The sequence below is a fragment of the Cajanus cajan genome, chromosome 5 (genome assembly GCF_000230855.2).
Source record: "Cajanus cajan strain Asha chromosome 5, NIPB_CcT2T_4, whole genome shotgun sequence".
Taxonomy (NCBI): Eukaryota; Viridiplantae; Streptophyta; class Magnoliopsida; order Fabales; family Fabaceae; genus Cajanus; species Cajanus cajan.
The window spans coordinates 8,952,436-8,973,063 of NC_138521.1; the positions used below are offsets into that span (position 1 = coordinate 8,952,436).

The 20,628-nt window shown below is 30.4% G+C and overlaps 1 long non-coding RNA gene across 1 annotated transcript; it reads right to left on the reverse strand.

The window, feature by feature from the left end:
- Nucleotides 1-2,298: 2,298 nt before the first annotated feature.
- Nucleotides 2,299-5,305, reverse strand: LOC114916370 (uncharacterized). The gene is made up of 2 exons (XR_003804806.2): nt 2,733-5,305; nt 2,299-2,588 (listed from the first exon to the last, which is right to left on the reverse strand). It is a non-coding gene; the product is annotated as an uncharacterized LOC114916370 (long non-coding RNA).
- Between the last annotated feature and the right edge of the window lie 15,323 nt (nt 5,306-20,628).

A 20,628-nucleotide genomic window follows, 5' to 3' on the forward strand; every position in this document is an offset into this window, starting at 1 on the left:
AGTAATGTTTATCCTTGGTACTGTTTTCCGCCGGGGTTGGGTGCAGGATAGCACAAAAGGGTGGGTCTCAGGGTAGCACGTCGTGGCAGAATGGGAAGGAACGTTAAACTGCAAGCATTTTACTACGAAAGATGTATTATTTACATATCAATAATTGTTTAACCCAGAAGTTTCATAGATATAACACGAAGTTGAAATCCAATAATACATGAGTAGCAAAGTTAAAAAGACATTATTATGTAAGTGCAGTTTAATTTGTATACGAACATATGTATAAAAGCTTAAACCAAGTTAATAGATTTTCTTAAAATAATAAAAGAAACCCAAAACAATCAATTTTGATTTTACTTTTTTCATATACATTTATTAATTGAGTTATCATTACAACAAAATTTAGTATTACCGACAATTATTTAATAGCAATAAATTAATTGCCTCTATTTTATTATTTAATAAAAATATTAATAACTATTATATAATGATCACTAAAAATATATTTACATCACATCAAAATTTACTATTAGCGACAATTATTTGTTAGAAAAAACTTAAGTTTCACATCGACTAGAAATAAAATAATTAAAGAGTATATAAGTGAATGATAACTCTCACCTTACAAGTATATTTTATAAGGTTGAGTTAAGCCTATAACTTACTATTCTAAGTTAGTATTTAGAAGATAAGATAATTAAAAAAATTAAAGAATATATACTTAGAAGATAACCTTCATCTTCTAAGTCCCACATCAATTAGAAATAAGGTAGCTAAAGAATATTTGTACTTATCTTATAAGTCCTACATCGACTAGAAATAAGATAATTAAAGAGTATTATAAATCTTTTCTTAAACTTTTAGCGGCAATTTTAAATGTCAGTAACGAATAATACAAAAAATTATACACTTTTCTTGATCATTATGAGAGTCTTTACCAACATATAGAATAATTGCCGATAAATATTTTAGTGACACTGTATACAATGACTAATGTGTGAAATGCCGATAAAAGATTTTATAACAATTTTCATTGTCACTAAAAATCTATATTTTATTGTAGTGTATGAACACTTCAAACTTATCAAAGTTGATTAACTTTATTTTTTCTTAAACAATTTTGCTATGGTTTGCAGACCAAAATTGTCCACATGTGTCACACCATTATCTACTGTGAGAAAACCTGTTGTTTGTCAGCAAAGAGCTGATTCCGGATCTCTGGTAATGGATTGCCCTGCTTAATTGGGTCCCTACTTAGCAAGTCCAAGACACCATGATCATGGTAGTAGTGGTAGATAGAAGACACATTTTTTTTTTTCTCTTTTCTTTTTTGATATATATTTAAACGTAATTTACGAGCTTACTTAGTAACATTCAAATTGCATAATATTTTTTCCATTATGGATATTTTAACAATTTAACCACAATTTTCTTTTGATTGATTAGTGCTACTGTTAAGGAGTTAAAAATGGTTGTTATCAATTAGAACTAGCTTAATTGTGATTCAATTCTCGAGGATTTGTATAGTCATACTAGTTAGAGCTAGCATTAGCAATGACACATCACATGTTTGTTTCCAAGTTAGAGCCCCATTAGGAAGAAAAAGTTGCATCTGGATCCCACTAGAATGTGTCAAAGGGCCTACATGTGCCTGTGGGCTATCACTTCATTAGATGGTACAACTAATTAGTATTAATATATATAATCTACATAATATATATATGCATGGAAAGACTACGAGGTCCTCAATTTCCTATCAAAATAGTACAAAGACTTGAAAAAGTTTTTGGGGTTACTTTAGTTTTATTCGCTCTCCAATTATTCGTGGAAAAGTTATCTGTGACCATAAAAGCTGTATGGGAATTCCACAGGCATGACCCAGCACTTTCTCTTTATCCCTCTCAAATACTCATGCATGGGAAAACACAAAGCAAATCCCCACGGCTTCAACTTTATGCTACTTTACAAAAGGTCAAAAAGTTCCAATTTCCCAAAAGCAATATCTTTATGAGACACCATTCACATATTCATAAAGTAGAATTGCAATCCCTTTAATCACAACGACCATTACATTTAAAAATAATGAAATTAATTAATTAAGATCAAGTTGAATTTCACAACTTTTTATGCTCAGGAATTCTGCACACACAAAAAACAAGCAAAGGTACAGAGTGAGATCATAGTCAAAATGAAGGCTTTTACGGTTTTACCCATAGAAATTTGAAGGAAAAAAAAAAAAAAAAAAGACAATATATTCCAAGCATAGTCTGGTGTTTTGTATTTTATGACAACTCACGAGGTCTTAAGTTCAGAGATCAAAACGAAATTCAAATATTATTATAGTAAGAGGGTTTGGATACATGAGTTGTGTTGAAAATAATAAAGTACACATTTGCGTGCAAGTATGAATATGTAAACAACAATGGTGATAAAGAAAAATAGTGGTGTATGCATGAAGCCATGAACATTGAGCACTGTGATTATGTCATTCGTGTTCCCCAATGCCGCTAGCTATGTGCAGACCCTTTTTGTCTACCATTCTGATTCTGAATCAAACTTAATAGGATGCTGTAGCTAGTCTCTTCCAAATCCCTGTGCTAATGAAGACAACAAGGCAAAATAGAAAATGTTAAATAAAAAAGACCTCAACGAAATTCCTTTGTTAGTAGTTAATCATTGATTCTCATCATTGCAAGTTATTAAGCATATAATAATTAATAACAAATTAATTCAAAGCTTACTCAGTAACATTGCAGTGATATTGATCAAAAAAAGTAACATTGCAGTGATGCCTGTTGGGACAATGCTCAGTTGCTCAAACATTGACCTGCATAAATCTTTGATTCCTAACGAGGCATTGATATTTATTTGCTGTTTCTATCACGAGAGAAAGGGCTAAAATGCAGAATTTAATGTTTCCTAAACTCATGAACAAGATTCATGATCCTTAAAGGAAAAAATTAATTTGCTTTATCCTTGAAGAACTGTAATTATTATAATTAATGAAAGGAGTTTTTGTTTTCTTCTAAACCAATTGATTAATAAACATTGAAACTTAATCAGTAGAAAAGGAAGCATCTTGTACATTGATTCTTTGATTGTGCAGGAAATTAGGGTTTCAGCTATCAAATGAAATATTAAATTAAGCCAGGGAAGAATTAAACTCGTCCATTGAAAAACAACACGGTTCTGCAACACCCATAAGAAAATAAAGCCATACTTCTCAAAATTGATTCCATTCTGGATTCTGCATAACCAATGCTCAGATCTATCCATTTTAATTACAATTTGGCATGAACAGAATGACAAAGCAAACAGAAAAAGTATAGATCTGTGTGACATTACTAGACCTATACAAGGAAGGTAAATGCTACCACCTACCAACAATAAGAACAACAGATTCAAGGATCTATCAGTTTAGTATCAAATACAGATGTAGCAACAAATTTAAACGCATAATAAAGTGCAATTAAGAAACAAAAGTTTGACCACTGGGAGCAGAAGAATCTAATAAAGAGAGGGCGGAGTCTACAAGGCTCTTGTCACTATGTTCATTCCTGTAACAGATGGCACATTAAACCTCGATTTGACCACACGGTTTGACAATGGTGAAATGACTAATAATTAATAAAAGGGGTTTCATTGTTTCATCCTCTTGCTTCTTCATCTGAGACTCAGGGATCAGCTTATCACAACATAGAGATTAGAGACAGAACATAGTCCACAAAACCCTAAAGAGAGAGAGAGAGAGATAAGATGAAAAAAAAAAAGGGGGGGCGAGGAGAATGAATAAGTGAGTGTCTCAAAGGTGGCCAGATCTGAGAAAACATGGCAGAAACAGACAGATCGGATGCTGGAAAACATAATTGGGAGAGGATCCGGCTAATGATGAAGAAGAGAAAAAGGTAGTTAGAGCCTGACAAGAAAAACACCATCATAACATGATCAGAGAAAAAGAAAGCAACGAAAAGGAAGTAATGATGAAAAGCTTTTGAAACGGGGTCAAAATGCTTCATCATTACACCAATCTGCAAACTACATCCAAAAACCAAACCCCACGATTCAGATCTACCCATATTTAAGAAAAAAACAAAAGTTTAAAAAGAAAACCATAGAGGAGGAGAGGAGAGGAAGCAAACCTACTATGTGGTCAACACTTTGTGTGGCTGAAAATATTTGTTGAAAGACGAGGTGAGAGTGGGAAAATACCTTGATTTGGAAGCATGGAATTGGGGGGAATGAAGCCTGGTCCGAGAACACTAAACATTTCTTGATGAAGATGAAGAAGGGTCCTCGAGCCAGACAACATTCCCCTCAAAAGACAAAGCTTCCTACTCACTACTCACTACTACTACTAGTCTCTGTATCCCCCACGAGTCTCGGCTATCTTGAAGGGAGAGAGAGAGAGAGTGAATTGAAGGGATATTGGTGGTGTGGTTGAGGGTGAATGAGAATTCTGAAAGGAGAGTAAAAATAAAGGAGGAAGAGAAAGGCAACGTCAAAAAAGACAAAAGGGTAGACCCTACCACTTGGCTACTCGCTTCTCACTACCCCATGCACCCTCTCGTTCTTATCCACCGTTCGATCTCCTCGTACGCCCCATTTCATTTTGTGAAATTCCTCTCATCCACCCTCGCTTCTTCATTCTCCACCGTTCGATCCATTCTCGCAAAACCATGCTACATCTTTATTAGGTCAATCAACTCTTAATTCATAAATACTTACTTAAATCTTTCTTCAACGTTAAAGCCAACTCTTTTCTTTTGACTTTCTTACCACTTCTAAATAATATAACTACAAATTATTATTATTATTACTATTATTATTATTATTATTATTATTATTATTATTATTAAACAAGAACATATAACTGTTGTTTGTTTTAAAAGAACGCGGAGTATTTATGTATTGTTATTAACTGTGCTTATGAATTTGGTCAATCAACGGCTGGCAATTACCTAAATGATGCTAAACTTACGCAGACACTTTCTATTTTTTAGTCAAGATTTAAATACCGCATTATAAATATTACTATTAGTTTTAATTACAATTAATACTTTTTCTTCATAATATTTAATTTTATCCTATAAATTAAAATTGAGAATAGTAAACTCTTTTAGTATAAATATGAATGCCAACAAGTTGTTGCTTCCCAAACTTGATCATATTAAGTAAATTCTCATGTTTTAATCTTGAAAATAGCAACAAGTTGAAGGAAAAATCATACTAAATAAACGGTTTTTGAGGACTCTCAAAAGACATTAGTTATTATGATATTGCTTGATACTTCGTATAAGTATCATTTATCCTATATATTAATATAAGTACTTATCCATTTATCCTATATATTAATATAAGTACTTATCTTGCACGATGGTATTTTTATATGAGAGATTTTTTTTAGATATATGTCTTTGATGAGATTTTTAAGAAATTTTTTGACTTTTAATCTATTTCAATTTATATTTGTTATATTTATTAAAATTAAAATTAATAATTTTAAAATAAAATATTAATAATTAAAAACATTTCTCTGCACAATATATATTATTTTTCACAAATATAAATTATAGTATAATTTATGCATTCAAATTATTTATTTTATAAATTTTAAATTAATATAATTTATATATTAAATATAGCATTTATTTATTTGTATAATTCATAATTTTATTTATATAAAATAAAATTTTATCATGTATAATGCACATGCTAAAATATTAGTTATTAAAAATATAAAAATTTAAACTTTCATCCAAAAAAAATTTTAGATATTATTTTTAAATTGTTATTTTTAATAATTATTTTTTAATGTGGATATTTTAAAGTAATATTTCACTTTTACTATTGAGTCATATGTCTTATCCTAATTTTATATGTCTAAACTCAAATATTTTCTTTCTCAACCAACACAAACCACTCTCCCTTTATTTTTGTCGTTTTACTGGTTGTTTATCTATTTCAACTTATATTTTTTAACTCTTTACCAAAAAAAACTTATATTTTTTAACTATATTTTTAAATTAGATCTCAAAAATTCTATATAAGATACTATAGATAATTAAAAATAAGTTTAAATATATTTTTTAACTCTGCAAAATGAGTAAGTTTTTAATTTTTTCCGTTATAATTTTTTTTGTTTTTATTTTTGTAAAATTTGAAACTATTAAGTCTGTTCTCTTATGCATTTCATATATATACAACATTTATCATACGTATTATACATATTAAAATACTGATTTTTAAGATTATACGTCAATAATTGTAAAATAAAAGGATTAAACGTCAATCTTAATTAAAAAATAATAATGACAATACTTTTAGTATTATGTTTGATTTCATTAAAAAAAATTAAGTCCTTTATCTTATGCATTAAATATACATACATAAATTGACACATGAAATATATTCTTTTGAATGTTTTTAGTTATTTTAAAATAAATATTATATGATTTTTATGTTTTTTATAAAATAATTGATATATCTTTTTTAATAAAAAAAATATTTTTTCCCCATCAAATAGTGTATACCAAATACAGTTTATAAAAGTAAACAAAAAATACTAACGAATACCTTGAAACATTAAAAAAAATGTCATTTTTTTTAAAAGAAGAATATCCATCAATTTTTTGAACGTCACGTGAATAAATATTACGCTGTATAAATAATGAAAGATCATAATAAATTTTAATAATTAACGAATGTTAATATATTAATATGATCAAAATTATATCTCTATTTTAGTTTCTGTTGCTTTGTTTCTATTAAATTAAATTTTTTTTTTTTTTACATTTTCTAATATTTTCTACTTTTCTAGTAATAGTATGGACAAGTAGTCAAAATATTTATTTTTCTAATATTTTCTAATATCTATTTTAGTTTCTAATATTTTCATCTTTCATGTTTTCTCTTTCTTTTGTTTTCCTGTCTCCTAATGCAGAGAGAGAGCGAGAGAGGGTCGGTGCTTTTCTTATTTATTTTTTAAAAAATATGAATAAATTTGAATTGGATAGAGTGTGTAAGTAATTAGTGGTGAGGAGATAATGATGTTAAAATGATGGAATGGTTAAAAGAGGAGAAGGAGTGAGTCAGAGGAGTGGTTGAGTTATGAGATGCCCGATAACAGGAAACCCTATTTATTATTATTAGCATAGGAGCAGCTGTTGTTGTTGACGTCTTATGCTTTTCAAAATTATTCAAATAATAATAATAAAGATTAAAAAAAAACCTCTCACTGTAGTACATTACTCCTCGTAAAACGTGTCTACCTTTTAAGCAAGCGAGGAATTCGAGGGTGTTACCGACACAAGGGGTCCACTTCATTTCACTCTTCTCATTTCCGTTTTACCCTTCCCTCACTCCCAATTCCTCGCCGACTTTTCCGTCTTCATCACGCTCAAATCAAATGACGCCGTTTTAACCCCAGATACGTAATTCTCATACTTAGCATCGCATTCTTTTCTTTTACATTTTCCACCTATTTCCTTTCGTCCATTAGGATTTGTTTTCTCCATGCCTTCATGGACAAAATAAAGCAAATAATCGAGATGAGTAAAGTCTTCGTTCAAATTATGATAAAGCAAGAGACATGCAAATTGACATGAATTTGCTTTTATTGGTAATAAAATATGTATATAAGTGAGGGAGTTAGGTGCTTAATAGTAGTACAATATATCTGCGGTTTTGATGATTCACATGCAAAAGTCAACACAACACAATGTCCTTTTCCAAGTCAAGCCATTCATAAAGTTCTGGGACGTTTGCTTCATCACTTCTTTGTAGCTTGGTCGGCTATTTTACTTTTACGTGTCTCTGCCCTACTTTCTGTTTTCTTTTTCTTTACTTTCTTTTCCCATCGTTGAAATTTCCAAGTTTTAGGTCTTCCAGGATTTTCCAGAGGGTTACTCTTAAAAAGCTTACATAAATTCTTTTTGGACCACCTACGCTTGGAAGTTGGAACTATATGTACCTCTAAATTACTATTTCATCACAAATTTCAAAAAATTTAAAAAAAAAATATAACCTGTGGAAATAGCTAGCGATTTTTCACAGGACTGTTTGAATTTCTGTATCCTTTACTTGAATATCATTCTGTTTTTAATTTTAATGTTTCTTGCTAATTACTAGTAACTACACTTATTCGTGCGAATTCATTTGCAATTACACCACGTGCTTCATAGGATAGACAAGGGTCCTGGTGACAATGGAAAATGTCATTTAATTTAGTTATGGGGCCGCAAAATTCTAACCAAAGTCAATGCAAATCATATGTGAATGATTTGCCAATTAAAAAAAGGCTTTAGGTAACCTAACTCACTGTTGCTGATTAAATTATATAAATCCGTATTCTTTCCTTTTACTATTTAACATGCAAATAACATGATGAGAGTCTTTCATCATGGTACAATTGGTTAAATTTCTCACTTCTACGAAATTAAAATTTGAGATTAAATTCAATTTTCTTTACGTTTTATATTTTTCAATACAGACTTAACAAAAGATAGAATAAAAAATTTGAAATTTCACTGAAAAATATTTAAATAAGTTGCATAAGGTCTGTCTTGCTTTAATTTAAACTTCTTGTAACAAAAACAAAAGAAAATAACATGAGAGAAAATACGTAAGTCTAGCTTATTAATTTCATTAATAGTATATTTTATATATATATATAACATGATATGGTTTCATTAATAAGTGAATTGAAAATTCTTAAATTAAAATTACACGCAGTTCTGTGTTTGCTAATATGGACAAAACAAACATATTTAATTTGTAATTGAGATATATATATAACAACGAGGTTACCGGAATCCAATGGAGTCTTTGCTGTAACCCTAAATCGAAATTAGTTAGTGAAATCAGCTACTTAACCTACTTTATACAAAAGTAAGCTAGGAAAATGCATAGTAGTACCCCCACACCTCACCCACCCCCACCATCCAACAAGACAAGAAGCAAGAAACCAAAAACATCGTGCATGCACTTATTGGTAGTATAAATGTCAGAAAAAGATTCTTAATTTTTATTAAGTCAATGTAAATTGAACTTGACCAATAAATAAACTACAACATCTATGCTCAATATAAATAAGCAACACTTTACCCTAAAAAAAACAAAAGCATTACTTAATACAAAATGTAAAGAAACCAAATTGCCTTACATTATTTAAACCTTTAATTTTTCTTGGCAACATGGTCATAATTAAATTAAGTATGATTTCTAATTACTATGATATATAGTTGAACATTTTAAACAAAATATCTAGGCCCAAGTTCAACCGAACAAGAAGAACGCAAAGTTGAAGCATGAATTATAAATTAAAAATGTTAACTTGAATCATCGAAACAACGAGAAATGAAAGACATAATATATATGTATCCGAGCAAGAGGAACTGGAACAAGAATGACTTAAAGACAGAAAGGCACAGTTGAAATTGGAAACATGGGAGCACACGGTAACAAGTAAAAAACAATTGTTGTACATAAGAACATAAAGTTGAAAATGTATGGTCGAATTGAAGTATAGTTAAAAGATACGATAAAGTAGTGTTTGGTTGCATTAGAATGAACGTATTCCATAACGGGAGGGGGTGCCCGTAATATGTGCTGCCAATAAATTAGAAAAATATATATAAAAAAATTATATACATATCTGGGTCTGGTACACATCAGAGTGACAAACGGAGAGGACGATACTTGCTACAGATTTCAACGCTTTTTACAGCCTTGAATATTGTGTTCTGTATCAGATTGAGATGCACACAGCCTAAGAATTGACGCTTGCCTTCATACATACCAAATAGTAAAGAAATAGGTTAGAGAGCCAAAGAAAAAACACATATCACAATCTCAGATTTCTTATTGAACAAATAAAATGACGTGGACTCACACATTTTTTTTTTTTTACAAATTAACGTAAAAATGAACGATATATGCTTAACATTGATTTATATTTGAATAAATAAAACTATTATTTAAATATATTTTCTTTTGAAATCTGAATTTTTTATTATTTATTTAAATAAGTAAAACTTTTCGAAAACGTAAACTTTCATCGAATAGAATTTTGTTTATTCGAATAAAAGTTTAGAATTTTTATTTCTCTATTTTTACCTATGTGTTTTTTCTTCTCTCTTGCCAACACAGCGTGAAAGCAAAAGTGGGAAAGAAACAAGACGTAAATGTCAAATCCCCTGCATCTCCAAGACTCCAACCCAGCCTGTCCAACTTTTTTTATATGACAAAACTATTTTCTTTTTTATTTTTTTTACTTTGCCCTTCCTGTTGGAGTTCAAGTATGAAGTGAAATCCCACATTAGTTAGAGTTGGGCATGTTGAGTAATATATAAGTGAGAAAGACTCACCTACCTAATGCCTTGAGGTTTTAGGTTATGTTGTGGTGTCAAGCTCACTTGTATGACTTACTCAATACCTATTGTGTGAAATGCTCTCCCGATGTTAAAAGACTCCCCCAACACCTCCGTCCCATTCTCCTCGGAATACATTCATTCTCATCCACGTGCCTTGTAGGATGAGTTTTTTTTTATAATTATAATTATTATTATTATTTATTGAGAAAGGAGAGAGAAGAGAATGGCAATGGCAGTGACTCACTCTATTCTAAAATTCTAACAGTCTGCCAACTAAAAACCAAACGTACAAAGCTTAAAAGCAAAGCTGCCTTACATGGCTACTGACCAATGTCATTGCTGTCAGCTGCTCAATTTATATTTTTTATCTTCTTTTTTAAATCATTTTTAATATTTTCAAATTTCTATTATAATTTTCTCTCTCTCTATATATAAATTGAAGTAAGTTTAATTTTTTATTTTACTAAAAATATCTTCGATCTATAGTAAAACACTAATTCTTTTCGATGCGTAAAGATCGTAGAAGTGGATTTTAAATCTCTCAACAACAAAATTATATATGTGCTTATGGAATTCTAAAATAAAAATTCAATTATTTTACATCGGCATGAGGTAATAAATTTTTTCTTTTAAATTTTTTTTTGTAATTTCAGAAAATTTAGTTTTAATTTTTATATTTAAATTTTGTTAAAAAATTTATTAAATATTGTTACATAAAATCTACCTACTAAATGTCACATGAAATTTGGTTGATACGACATAATTGTCTTATTCAATCACTTTTAGATATGTTATTAGTAATCTAAAATATTAAAACAAAATTTTTAAAAATTATAAAGACTAAAAATAATAATTTTAAATTTTAAAGACTAAAAATAAATTTATCCTAAATTTGATAAACTAAAAATATATTTAAATCACACTTCAAATTTATGTTTAAATGTTGTGATTTTGTAATTTTTATTAAAATTAGTAGATGGAAAAATCAATTGTTGAGATCAACATAGAAATTGTAAATAATTGGCTTAACTTTCTAACAAAATTAAGATCAATTTAATAATATATATATATATATATATACATATATAACTCTAGATATCATATTTGGATCATAAGAGGTCACAGAAGATTAAGTTACAAAACGACAATTTGCAAGGGATGATAGTAAATTATTTTACCTTTTAAATTTTTGATCTTATGAATGATTTAAAATAACTATAACAATGTTAAAAAATAGAAATTGTTGAAGAGAATAACCGTGAATAAGTTATTATGTGAGTTAATTATTAGTGACTTGAGGTTTATTTAATAAATATACTAATTTTTTAAAAAAATAAATCACCTTCATTTTTTATATTATACATTTAGAAAAATAAACTTTAACTAAATAAAAATAATATAAAAAAAATTTCAAAATAAATCACCTTCACTTTTTTAAGTATTACACTTTCACTTTTTTTCTTAAATAAATCACTTTCAATTTTTTCCTTTTTTTTTTAATTTTTGAATTTTAGGTTTTCTTGGTAGTCGCTCCCTCCCCCTTGTTTTTATTTTTTATTTTTATTTATTTTTGGGCTTTTTATCATTTTTTTTTAAAATTTGATAAATAAAGATTATTAATGTAAAATTTTAATATACATATATATAATATTTGTTTAATAAATATACCAATTTTTTTAAAAATAAATTAATTTCATCATTTTGGAATATGACACATTTAGACATAAACTTTAACTAAATGAAAAAAATATAACAAAAATATTTTAAAATATATCACTCATTAAAAAATTATTCTTTTTTAAAAAAAATGGTGCTATGGGTTAAAATGAAAAAGAAAAATACAATGTTACTATGGCCTATAGCAACTTTTAAAAAAATAAAAATCAACTCTATAAATGACGTTGTTTTATAAGACACTACAGTCAATAACAACTTTAGTAATGTCACTATTGATTGTAGTGACTCTTATACAGCTCATGACATAATAATTATAGGGAAAAATGTATAAAATTAATTTTTTTTCACATGTCACAAGTGTTACCATGACTCATAACGATATCTACAAAAATAATCTCAAAAATGTAAATAGGTTCAAAACAATCTCACTTACGTAATTTGTTTTAAAAAGTGACCCATAATGGTCAAAAAAGCATGTGGTTGTGGTATTAACATATGATTAGATGATTTCATAATTATTCTATTTAGGTGTTATTGAATGATGTTGTGAATCGTATTGTTGTGTTCCATATGATTCTTTACTGCTCTAATTAAAAGTATCACTATTATGCAAAAACATTCTATGTTACTTATTTTTTACATTATATGTTGGTTCAGGATGTGACATGGATCCCAACAACATAAAAAATTCAAACATTCTATAACGAATCAACATACAACATATAAATTTCACTTTCTATGTCAGGTGGGTCATAGTATAAGTATCAAATGTGATGATTTAATCACATTAACACTCATTATATGTCAGGTGTGACCATACCCATCATAGAATGTTACATATTCTATGGTGGATGTGATCTTACCCGTCATAAAAGTATAACATTCTATGATAAGTATGATCACACTCGACATAAAATGTGCACTTTTTTAATCTTTTGTTTATTTTTTGAATTTTTCTAGACCTATACGATAGAAATACATTCTAGACAACTCAAAACAACATATTACTATCCAGTTCATTATTATCTATCATTTAAATTGAAATAATGTATAAATTAAATCACATAACAAATCAAGAGAGTTAACAATAAAGTTAAACTTGACGATAACTGTCATTAATTAATAACAATGAATCAATACTATAACAATGTTCTAATGTTATCAAATCACAATGAACCTAAAGTAAATTAGCCAATGTACAAAAACAAAACTAAAACAATATACAAAAACATAAATCAACCATCAAATTAAATCAAGAAAAGAATATGCTCATCTTTTGCAGATATTTACCATGTCTTCATTGACAAATGGAGTTGGATTTTTGAATACCTACAATTAATTCAAAATAGAGATAAGTTAACTGTTATTTGATCATTGTTGCATCATCATTTAAAGTAATTAATTTGTTTTAAAAATGTATTACCTCATTTTGTGAATCCCTAATAATGTTGCCGGTAATAATGGTGAATATGTATATTCCATCAAGTAATAACCGCATTCATGATCACTTGGTTGACATGGACACTATAACTTAGTGAATATAAAATACAAATAAATCATGGTTAGAATATATTTTAATTGAACTATAACCATTAGTAGGTTGACAATTGACTAATTTTTGGGGCAATATATTGAAATTTCTTCCAAACTATAAGAGGAAACCCTCACAAAGAATTTGTCGAATATCTCAATTGCCCATATTTCTTGTGTCCATCTACGAGCCACCTAATGTTTTTGACATCATGAATATTAGTGAATATTCGCTTCAATCTTGGAACAATAGAAAGATACTACAACACCTTCATGGGAGAATCCTTGCTCACCCTGCTTCTAGAGTCATCTTCTTTTAGTTTGTATCATGATACCCCACACACTGTGGACACTCATATAAGCTATCAAACTCTTTTTTGTACATAATGCAATTGTTGGGACATGCATTAATTTTTTTTAATACTTCATGCCCATTTGACATAATAATTTCTTCTCATTATAATTACCTGTCGACAAAGTGTTTCCTTCAGAAAACATTTCACTAAGCAACTCAAATAATTCTATGAAATTTTTATCAGTCCATCCTTTTTTCTCCTTAAGATTGAACCATCTTAACATTGCAGACAGTCGTGTAAAATGAAAGCAATCTAGATCCAAAGGTTTCTCTGCATCATTACACAAACTATCATACACATGTGGCGTTTAAAAGAATTAGTCCCAACATCACAGATCAAGTCCTTCTATCGATCATTCATCTCTAAAATGATTTGATCCTTTTGTGTTTGAGGCACTTGTGCGTGTGACATGTTTAACAATTCACCTTATCATATGTCCATAATATGTAGCTTTTGAGGAACCCATCATCCCACATTTAAAGTCACCTTCCTTTAGCTTGTATTGTGATACCGTTTATTGTGGACACTCATGTTGGTTATCAAACTCTTTTTTGTACAAAATGCAATCATTTAGACATGCATGGATTTTTTTATGCTCCATATCCATCGAACACTATCTTCTTTGCACCATAATTACATGTTGAAAACGTGTTACCTTTAGCAAACATGTCACTTAACAACTCAAACAATTATATGAAACTTTTATTAGTTCATCCTTTTTTCCTTTATGTTGAACAATCTTAGCACTACAGACAATTGTGTAAAATTAGAGCAATCCAGATACAAAGTTTTTTTCGCATCACTGTACAAACTATCTTACACATGTCTAAATCGACTTGTCCTTCTTGTGTTGGAGAACTTATATGCATGTCATGTCTAAAAATTCACCATGACATGTATATATTGTGTAACTTTTAAGGAAACAATCGTACAAAACATGCTCTTATATAGTCTCTACTAGACGTCTTTGCAAATTGAAACAATTCACACAAGGATAGAAGAACCTTCCATTATTATTTGTAATATTCCTTTGTATAAATTGAAGAAAAGTTCCACTCCATTATCATATTCAGCAGTTATGTGTAAATAGTTCATCCAGCTTCGATCCATCAGCGCATTCGTTTGACATAAACCATGTAAACCTCACTTTTTAATTTAAGGTGTGCCCTTACCCGTTTAGAAAGATAATTCTTTATACTTGACGATACATAAAGGTAAAGTCTCGTACATTAAATTAAAAAAAAAATTGCATTAGTCTCTAAGCATACGTACAAAATGAAAGTCGTGACATCAAATTAACCACAATCAAGTATACACCTAGAGAATAAAAAATTTAAGATTCTCATACAATGATTAGATATTAATTGTATAAGCATTATATTCATTCTCAAATAAAAAACTAAGGTTCACTCATAATCAATCAAATCCTAACAATTATAATATAATTAAAACATGAAATTAAATTAAATAAATAATAAAATTTAACTTTATAGGTACCTAAAATAAATATTTCTCAGTTAGTTATGTTAAATAAACCCAAATTATATAATGGATTTACTTAACTATGGATATTATGGGTGTGGACATATAATATTTCTAAATAGTGTTAAGCATGGATATTACAAAAATTAAATTAGTAATAATTCAAATTTTTTATTATTAATTATAAATTATATAATCTATGTCTCTAAAGGTACCTAAAAACATATCTATGTTAATGTCCAATACATAAGGATACCTAAAAAATAGTCTAAGCATGGTATTCTTAAACCAAGACATGTTGAACCATCCCACTTTTCTCTCTAGTTATGTTCAACCAACAATATTCAAATTGGAAAAAGACCCATAAGGGCATCTCCAATGGAAGCAACTCATTTGAGTTGCTTCATGCATTTAAAAATGAAAAAAGTATTCCCCAGTGTGTCATGTCAGCATTAAGCAACTCAAACAAAAATTTACTCCAATGGTAAGAAACTTTAAGAAATTCAACTTTTAGAATTTTTTTTCAAATCATTTATGAACCAAATTAAAATTTTTATTAAAAAGGACAATTACACTACAATAAAAGAAAATAAATTATGAGAAAAAATACACAATATGTAGATATTAAAAATAAAATAAAGCAGTAGTAAATACATCAACATTATACGAAATTAATTTTCATCATTATTATTTCTGAAACGTTCCCAAATATGTTCAATAAGATCTGTTTGAAGTTGGCAGTGTATTCGTTTGTCATGAACGTCTGCTCTCCTTTGAAGGTATGTTGTTCTAAAATTGGGATGAGCACCTATAGATATTTCAGATCTTGACATGTCATCATCTACACCATCATAATCAATATAATTTTAATAGGTGTCTCGCTCGTCCTCGACAATCATGTTATGCAATATGATACATGCATAAATTATATTTTTCATTATTGCGGCATCCCAAAAACGTGTCGGACCTCGTATGATTGCGAATCGAGATTGAAGCACTCCAAATGCACATTCTACATCCTGTCTCGTTGATTCTTGTCGTTGGGCAAATAATTTCCTTTTTTCCCCTTGTGACATGGAGATGGTCTTGACAAATGTAGCAAAGTCTGGATATATGCCATCTGCTAGATAGTAACCCATATTATATTGGGTTCTATTCACGGTGTATTGCACTGTCAAAGCAGTTCCTAAAAGAACTTCGTTAAATACATTAGATGCATTTAACACAGTAATATCATTATTCGAACCTGCAGTTCCAAAAAATGCATGTCAAATCCACAAGTCTTGTGATGCAACAGCTTCAAGAATGATTGTTGGGTTGGCATGATCACCTCGACAAAATTGACCTTTCCACGCAACTGGATAATTCTTCCATTCCCAATGTATACAGTCAATTGAACCTAGCATTCCAGGAAACCCACGTGCCTCTCCCATTTATAGTAGTCGTTGAATGTCTTCGTTATTAGGGCGTCTCAGATACTCACCCCTAAATATTTCACAAATTCCTTTCACGAATATTTGTAAGCATTCCACTGCAGTGGTTTCACCAATTCTAATATACTCGTCCACAAAGTCAACAGGTGTCCCATAAGCCAGCATACGAAGAGCAACTATGCACTTTTGCAATGGTGATAGGCCCCTTCTACGTGTTGCATCGAGCCTCATTTGAAAGTACTCATCATGATTGCTTATGGCATCTACAACTCGGTGAAACACATGTCGTCGCATGCGAAACCGTCTTCAGAACTGAGTTTCTGTGTATACTGGATTCTCAGAGAAATAGTCATTGAACAATCGTTCATGACCTTCCTCACGATTTCGATGAACTACCCTCCTTGTTTGGTTTGACCTTGTGGTGTTGGGAAGTTGTTGTTGATAGGTTTGTATCATCAACTGGATCAATTCTTCGTCGGTGTTGTCGTGTAGTTCCTCATCTATGAATTGATCCAAAAGATCATCTAAATTGATGTTTGGATCATCTAAATTGATGTTTGGATCATCTAAATTGTTGTTTCGATCCATCACGTATCAATCTAAAAATCGAAGAAGAATACATGGGGATTTTGTGTGAGAGAAGATGTGAGAATGAGTAGGATTAGATGACAAAGTCTACATATAAATAGTTTTACAACGGCTAGTTTTACAACGGCTAGTTTTATAACGACTAGTTTTACAACGGCTAGTTTTACAACGGCTAGTTTTACAACAACACAATTTGAATTACAATAATAAAAGAAATTAAAACTCAAATACTTCCCTAAACCCTAAAAGAAATTAAAACTCATATTGTTGTTTAAGATAGTTACAATACTTTTCATGAGCTTCACGTTGAGTCTCATTCATGTTGGAAGTACCCTTCATTATGGTTTCATATGCCAAACGTCTTTCTTGTGCCTCCTTCAACTCAATTAGTCTTGATGCATAGGCATTTTTCTCCTTTATTGCATTTTCTATGCCAGAAAAATCAACAACATTAGTATTGGAAGTTTCTTTTCCTTTGGCCTTCCTTTTGGTTGCCTTTTGTCCTATCGGACGGGATGTTGGCGTTGGTATCTCATATTCATCAAGTTCAATGGGTGTCTCTGTGTTGGAAGACGAAGAGTAACCACCTGCAGACGTTACCTTCCCTCTTTTTAAATTGTGTTGCATGAAATCAGATTGTCATTTAGGTTCATCTCTCAAAATGACCCATGCATGCTACATATCAAATTTTTTACCTGTATCTTGAGTGTAAATCTTATGTGCGAATGCCATGACATCTTTCTCTAAACTCCCGCTTTTCTTTTGACTAATTGCTTGTTTGTAGCAACCAATAAATTTTTGAACTGCAGGATGAATTCGATTCCAACGTGCTTTTAGTTGAGTCGATTCTCTCTCTGGGAACTCGCCACGGTCTTCATCGTTGTTGTATGCTTATGTGATTCTCGACCAATATTGTCGCAACATTTGATCAACTCCTATGATTGGATCCTTCGATGTATTGACCTATGACCTCACGAGAATAATATCTTCTTGAACTGTGAATGGAACACGAATTTTTTTTGTTGACGAATTCTCTGCACTTCCATCTAGTTGAATTCCATCAAGACCAATTGGTGATTCAGGTTCACTATTAGGACTGTCAATATTGTGTAGAGGAGAAGGCCTATAACATGCATTTGGGTTGGTGAGAGGTGGTGGTTGACTAAAAAATTGTGGTCCTTGAGAATTATCACCATTAGGTGGATGTGTTAGAAACATATAATATTGTGGTGCTGACCAATAAGGTGGTGGATTTTGAGAATTTTCACTAAAATAAGATGGTGGATACATAACATATTGCGGAGGAATTTGAGAATTTGCACTCGTCGGTGGTGGTTGGTTTTGGAAAGAATTTAAAAAATTTTGATGATTGTATTGGTTAGGATCCATTTTTGAGAGCAAAACAAGCAAGATAAAAGAAGTAAAAGAGAGTTAAAGAGGTCCAAATTTTTGAATTGAGTTGATGCATATTTATAATGATTTTTTTCTTTTTTCTTTTAAAAAAAATTGCCAATGGCTCTTCAACGGTTACTTCAATGGATCTTTCGTTATTTTTTTTTTAATTTTTTTAATTTTTTAATTTTTTAATTTCTATTTTTTATTTTATTTCTTAAACCGTCTCTTCTTCTTCTTATCTTCGTGAGAGGGTTTTCTTCTTCCATTTCCTTTTCTTCACCTTTTCTTCTTCCATTTCCTTTTCTTCACATTTTCTTCTTCCAACTCCGTCTACCGCCGCCGCTGCGCGCAGGTCTAGCCAGAACGTCCACCCGCGGTAGAATGTCTACCGGCGCGCCTCCGCTGTCCACCAGCGCGCCTCCGCTATCCAATTGTGCGCCTCTGCCGTTCAATCGCGCGCTTCTGCTGTCCAACCTCGCGCCTCCGCCGCGCCTCCTTCAGTTCACAAAAATAAGCAACCGTTGCTTCATTAAGAAACCCTCTCTCCTCTGCAAGAAACTTTTGCTGCCACCTCATACCTCTCTAATGGTAAGAAACTCATGTTAGAGTTGCTTGATGAGCCAAGCAACTCCCATTGGAGTTGCTCTAATAGCCCTATACAAACCTCACACAACCCCAAACCAACCACCATAATAGCCCCAAATTAGCCTCTATCAAAGACCTTACAAAATACCCATCACCAACCCCACACCAAAGTCAAATTAGTCACCTAAATAAGTCCAAGTAAACCCTCAAATTTGAGTACACATTTCATCAATCACCTTATATACCCAATTTCAAAATCTCCAAATCATAGAAAGTTAACATATCAGCTACCCAAATTCAAATAACAACGCAACCAAATGCAAGGAAGAGTATTTTTTTTAATTGCCTTACTAAGTGGACAATTTATTGCTCCATAACCTTGATGTCATGAACATTGAAAGAAAATGTATGTGATAATGTGATTTTTACATTATTGAATGACACTAAAACTCAAGACAATTTAAAGGTCCAAAAAGACTTACAAGAATGGAGTATTAGAACTGATCTTTAGCCTAATGTGAATGGTAAATATCTTCATGCTATATATACCTTGACAAATGCAAATAAGGTAATTCTTTTTAGAACTTTGAAGAATATTACTATTCCAAATGGCTACTCAAGTAACATTAGTAGATGCATTGATGTCAAACAACATAAGCTCAAAGGATTAAAAATTCATTACTCACATGTCTTGATGAAACAACTTTTACCTTTAGCAATGAGAAACACACTCCCAAAGCGGATGTGTGCTGTTTTGATTGACTTATGCTTGTCTTTTTAGACAATTATGTAATTAAGTGTTAAAATTTGCTGAACTTGACCAACTACAAAGTATAGTTTTCCTCACATTATGTCATATGGAAATGTTATTTCCACCTTCCTTTTTTACTGTCATGGTTTATTTGATTGTGCACTTAGTTGAAGATGCTAAGCTTGGAGGACCCGTGCAATATAGGTGGATGTATCCTATTGAGAGGTACCTAGGAAAAGTAAAGTCTTATATGCGTAATAGAACTCAACTAGAAGGCTCAATAATTGAAGGTTACTTAGCTTAAGAGATTTTAACTTTTTGCTCTAGATATTTAGATGAAATTAAGACTGAATTCAATCAATTGACTTATGCTGATGATGAACCTGACATTGTGCCATCGAGTGTAAGCACTTTGTTTCCACTAGTTAGAAAATCAGTTAGAGGCACTACAAGAAAAAGTTAAATTTCCC